The sequence below is a fragment of the Otolemur garnettii genome, unplaced genomic scaffold, assembly GCF_000181295.1.
Source record: "Otolemur garnettii isolate 467f Iridium unplaced genomic scaffold, OtoGar3 scaffold00063, whole genome shotgun sequence".
Taxonomy (NCBI): domain Eukaryota; kingdom Metazoa; phylum Chordata; class Mammalia; order Primates; family Galagidae; genus Otolemur; species Otolemur garnettii.
Genome location: NW_003852458.1, coordinates 7887035 through 7893354, shown reverse-complemented (window position 1 = coordinate 7893354; position 6320 = coordinate 7887035).

Genomic DNA, 6320 nt, shown 5'->3' with positions numbered 1-6320 from the left:
TCCTCTCTGCCCTAAGGTCTCTCAGAAAAGTAACATCAGGTCCACTGCCCAGCTCTGGGAGCTGGAGTCTAAGGTCAAGGCCCTGGAAAACCAGCTGAGAGCTGTGCTACAGGTTAACCCCAGAATGGGTAGATGTCTTCCTCTAGTGAATTGGGCTCTGGTAAATTAGTTTTCATTGAGGTCAGACCTTGCTAAGAAGAGTAGAATGCTTTGCTAAGTAGAGTATATTTCAAATGGCTACTATTCTCCCTTCCCATGATGGAAGTACCAGGGGATTTTCCTTTAGTCCTCACTGCAAGGACCCGACAGGACTCCTGAACACAAAACTCATAAAAATGTGGTTTACCCCTGAGACTGGATCCCAGTTGGAGTTTTTAATTCTTAAGCTTGTCCACATTGAGCCACTAGCAATTCATTATTTGTAGTTTTAGTTTCTCTGCCCTGCTACCTGTTCCAGCAATGATTTCTGTTCCTGGGCTTTAGCTCCAATAAATTGTAATTCTCCATATCTCCCTGACTCTCCAACATTTTAGGCAGAGATTTGACTTATAACCTCAATTTTAAGGTGGTCTATTTTATTTAACCATATATTTATGATTTCTATTGATATTCTATCAGTTTTTAATTTCCAAATTTTACTTGGTATTATAGTGCTCCCTTGGAATATATGGAGCATCTGTTGCAGAACTCCTGCATGTAACAACAGCTATGCACACTCAAGTCCAGCAGTTAACCCCGTGGAACCTGCATACACAAAAATAGGCCCTCCAAAGATTTGGGTTTCAACTCCTGTGAATACTGAATTTTTGATCTACATTTATTTGAAAAATATTCATACATAAGTGGGCCTGCACAGTTCAAAATTGTGTTGTTCAAGGGTCAGTTATATTTATCTTTTATGAAAAAACTTTATGTAGCATTTTGTTTAGATTACATTTGTTGGCAATGAATTCTTTTCATTTTTTTCACCCCCAAATATCTTTGTTTCATATATAGTTTTGAAGGATATTTTTGCTAGGCATGAAATACTGAATGAACAGTTTTTTCTTTTAGTATTCTAAACATGTTTTCTACTAGCTTTTGACCATCATGGTGTCTGATGAGACTTTAGTAATCCAGGAATGATGCCAGCAAAGTATTCTAGAACTGGCCCAAGGAGGAAATTGTATCTTCTTCCATGATGAGCAAGTGAGGAACATCATCCTTCAACTTGGGAATCAAGAAGCTTTGGCCTAATTCCTGGTGCCAGCACATGTGGCCTCAGCTGTAATTTACAGATCAAAAAAAACCAACCCCACAGTTGTTGGCTCTAAAACCTGTCAGCTATTATCCATACCAAAAAAAAAAAAAAAGAGAGAGAGAGAAAGATTCAGACTCCAGAGGCGCCTGTAGCTCAAAGGAGTAGGGTGCCAGCCCCATATGCCAGAGGTGGCGGGTTCAAACCCAGCCCCAGCCAAAAACTGCAAAAAAAAAAGAGAAAAAGAAATGGATTCAGACTCTAGTGAAGAAATGAGGGACAGTCACTAACGTCTGCTTCTGCTGCTTTAGATATCCAAACACCCCCATTGCCAGGCTCTCCAGCAGAAATACCTGAAACAGCAGAAGGGTAGTCTGTTTCATTCTACAGCCAACTCTAAATCACATTTGGAAATATAACTTCTTGGGATTTTGAGAAGTGTCATTTTTTTAACCTTCCTGTTTCTGCATTATTGGAAGGTATACTGGAAGGAGCTAAAAACCTGTTGAGGAAGTTACTCTGAAATATATCTGCTCCAGCCATATAGGTGCTAGAAAGATGAGCAGAAATACATACCAGAACCCTTCCTCCTATGAGTACTGATATCTTCATTGTCAACACCATCAGATATTACATACTATTTTTCTGATTAGGGCTCTCTTTCTCAATACTGACCTAGGCCCCTATCTTGGAGTTATTTTAGAGCTTGCGTTTGAATAGTATTGATTAGAATGAAAAATTGCTGAGTTTAAATAGTGTAAATTATATTAAATACAGTCATGTGTTACATAACAACATTTTGGTCAGTGATGGAACATATGTACTATGGTGGTCCCATAAGATTACAATGGAGCTGAAAAATTGGTATCCTCTAATGATGTCATAGTCATTCTACCATCATAGGGCAAGGCACTGCTCCTATGTTTATGGTGCTACTGGTATAAACTAACCTACTGTGCTGCCAGTCATATAAAAATATAGCTCACACAATTATGCATAGTACGTAAGACCGACCTGATAATGCTTATAGACAACTTTTTCACATACTGGTTTATATGTTTACTGTGCTATACTTTTCATTGTTTTTAGAATGTAGTTCTTCTACTTACAAAAAAAAAATGTCAACCATAAAACAGGTTCCTACAGGTCCTTCAGGAAGTATTCCAGAAAAAAAAAAAAAACATATTATCATCAGAGACAACAGCTCCAGGTGCATTATTGGCCCTGAAGACTTTCCAGTGGGACAAGGTGTGAAGATGAAGGACAATGATTTTGATCAACCTGAACTCTAAGTAGACCTAGGCTAATAATATGTGTGTTTGTGTCTTACTTTTTAGGAAAAAAAATTCAAATAAAAAAGACCTTAAAAATAGAAAAGAACTTATAGAATAAGGGTTTAAAAAATGAAACGTGTTTGTACAACTATACAACATGTATTTTAAGCTAAGTGAGAGTCAAAAAGTTTATGAAGTACAAAGTTACAGTTAGCTAAGATTAATACATTATTGAAGAAAGAGAACTTTTAAAAAATAAGTCTGGTAGCCTAAGTGTGCATGTTTATCAAGTCCACAGTAGGGCACAGTCATGCCTTAGGGCTTCCCATTCACTTACCACCCACTCACATTCACTCACTGACTCACTTCTGGTCCTGTAAGCTCCATCTTAAATGCGCTATACAGGTATATCTTCTTACAAAGTCTTTTATACCATATTTTTACTATACTTTTTCTATGTTTAGATACACAAATATCCTTGTGTTACAATTGCCTACAGTATTCAGTATGGCAACAGGCTGTACAGGTTTGTAGCCTAGAAGCAAAAGGCTATATCACAGAGCCTCACAGCCTAGGTGCATAGCAGACTATACCATCACCTTGTTTGTAAGGACACACGATGATGTTTGCACAACAAAATTACCTCACAATGCATTTCTCAGAATGTGTGTCCTCACCGCTAAACGATTCATGACTGTAACAGTGAATAAAGTAGATTGTTAAGCTGAGCCATATTGTTTAGATTGAAAAAAAATTCACTTTCAGCTAGAGCATTGTCACAGTGAAGAAAACAGTTCGGTGTGGCAGTTCTGGCCAAATGCCTCACCCCAGACTTCCTGCAATGCCTCAATCATTAACTTGGATATTTATTGAACATTAAACATGTGCAATGGCTGTGCAAAGTGTTACAACATTTAGAGTTTCTATTTGTGCAGTTGCTTAATAGCTCTTTTACAATGTGCCTTCCTGTTTATTTTATCATATTTAATATGTACAACTGTTTTATGCATCTTATTTATGCATCCGTGTCTTATTTAATATGCACAACCAGTTTATTTTTCAAAAAGAAACTGAGACATAGAGAGTTTACTGTTAATGTTGTCAGCCAAAATGAATAGCTCTGCTGATTGTTTAACTTTACAAAATTTATTCAGTGTAATCAACGCCATTCATATTCCAAAACTGAAGCAATTTTGTCATGTGGTTTTTGACAAATGCAATTTCCAAGTTATGGAGAAATCAGACAGTTCTTACTGAAGCTCCTGTTACTTTGCTGTGATTCATGTGAGAAATGCTGCATTTTATCACTACTGGCTATTATCTTTGAAAGTGTAACAGCTTCCTTCAAAAGATTTTATATAAGTGATACCTTACACTTCATCTGACACAAAATGCATTGAACAATATATTTCTCTCATTCGATAATAAGATTGTGCTTTATAAGCCACATATAAAACATTTTATTAGTGGTCATGCATTTAATTGAAGTAAAGCTGTCAATGTACATGTAATTAATTAATTGCTATTAAGTTATGGAAATTTTATATTACATTCAATACATCTATGTTCTTTTGTCTTTTTGCATTTATCTTACTCATGTATGAGGTCTGGCAATTAGATTCATGAACTCCTCGCAGAAGTGCTGCATAACTTCATTCCTGAGTCTCAGTGGGAAGCTGTTCCCTAACCTCCACCTTCCTCATCCATCTTTCAAAGCACATTTTCTAGAAGGAGTTCACAAACTTAATTCTCCTCTTATTCTAGTAAAAGAAACAAAATATGGATGCTTATATAATTCACAATTTTACACTTTGATAAATTTCAACCGTTTTAAGCAAACACTTAAAAATTAAATTTATCTGCAAATTAATCATAGTTTTGATCCTTTCTAACTGATTTTTCACTATTAACAATTTTTTTAAATTTAAAACTTGATATAATTCTAGTTAGACAATTTCTGAGCTTTCTTTTCTTGAGATAAATCACCAAGAAAAGAAAATATCACAGAAAAAAAAATCTCTCCTTCTTTCCCTCCTTTTTCCCCCTATCCATTCCTCTCAGTAATGCATCAACTCAATTTTTAATTTTGTGGTAATTTGTAGTATCCTAGATATTGTTGATGGATAAATGACTGCAACATAGAATATAGAAATCTGTTACCTACATGCAACCACTAAAAACTAAAGACAAAACAGGAAACCAAGGGGGCCTTGTACAGCAGGCATACGCTGTATAAAGGTAAGTGCATAGCTTGATTCTGTTAGCAAATGTCCAGTAAGACAAGAGGAGTGGAGATGATGACACTGACTCTAAAGACTTTTTCCCACTTGGTCAATTCAGATAATGATCAGGGTCTGTCTAGTTTGCTAAACAAATTTATTTGCTTTCTCATGTGCAAATATGCAACTGGAAAGTAGTAATGGGATGGAAAAATTAACTTACTCTGCCCATTTTGCACATGAGCTGTGGTGGTGCGGAGGAGCTTTCAGACAGCTTATGCAATGCCTGCTCGGGGCTCCTGTACTTCGGTGTATCTGATGTCACACAGCCTACTTTATGACTAATTCAGTCTCCAACAAGGAAGGAATTAAACAGTGTAGTGGTTTAGCTCAGCATTATAATCTACCTTTGTATCCACTTAATCCTCACAGCAAATTCCTAAAGTGGGTGCTATTAGCTACATATTATAGTTGTGGAAACTGAAGCACAGATAGTCCAACTATCTTGCCTGCAGTCACACAGCAATTATATCACAGAGCTGGGATTCAGACCTAGCCAGCCTTGTTTCAAAGTCTGGGCTCTTAGCTGCTCCACCATGTGCCTCTTCTGAGACAGAGTCTAGCTCTGTTGTCCTGGATAGTTCACTGCAACATGAAACTCCTAGGCTTAAGAGATCCTCCTGCCTCACCCTCTCGAGTAGCTGGGATTACAGGTACCCACTGCCACGCCTGGATAATTTTCTATATTTAGCAGAGACAAGGTCTTGCTCTTGCTCAAGCTGGTCAGGAACTCCGAAGCTCAGACTATCCTCCTGCCTTAGCCTCCCACACTGTTAGGATTACAGGTGTGAGCCATTCTCTTTTCTAGTTACTAGAAATGGTCTTGATAATAGCTTATTACTATTTTATTACTAAAACTTAGACATTTGTATGTGAAAAAACTTTATAATTTAAATACATAGATCAGTTGCTTGTCATAACATTCATATGAAGAGGTCAAAACGCATATTGTGATCTCATCCCGCACAGATGAAAAACTGTGACTTAGCACTAAGGTCATACAAAGAAGAAGCAGTAAAGCCAAGACTTGCACCCAAGTCTTCTGATTGTAAGCACGGGGCTCATGGACCACTTTATCTCCTCCCCGCGAATAGCTTTCTTGGTGCAGGTTTTCACTTTGAGGCCCTGCCTCTTCTTTCAGTTAGCTATATAGGGATTGCTCACTCCTTTATGTCATCGGTTAAGAACTTAGTATAATATTCATGCAAGACATGCGCTCAGACAGCAGCAGGGGGTCATTTTGTTTCACTTGCTGTCCATCTTTGTAATGTGGGCCACCTGGTGCTCTTCCTGTTTATTCTAGCCTTTCCATGGTTTGTGAGAGATTTGATTGATTAATTGTAATTAGTGTTGTTACTAAGAAAAGACCTCCGACCTTGTTTTCATTGCAGAATTAATAAATACTAGGAAGGCGAGACCAACAATAGCATTCAAGGCCTGCCAGGTTTTTGTTGGGTCTTATGATCCCTTAGCTTTATTCCAATGAGAAGCTTCTTCATCACGTTTGTTTCTTTTTTTTTTTTTTTTTTT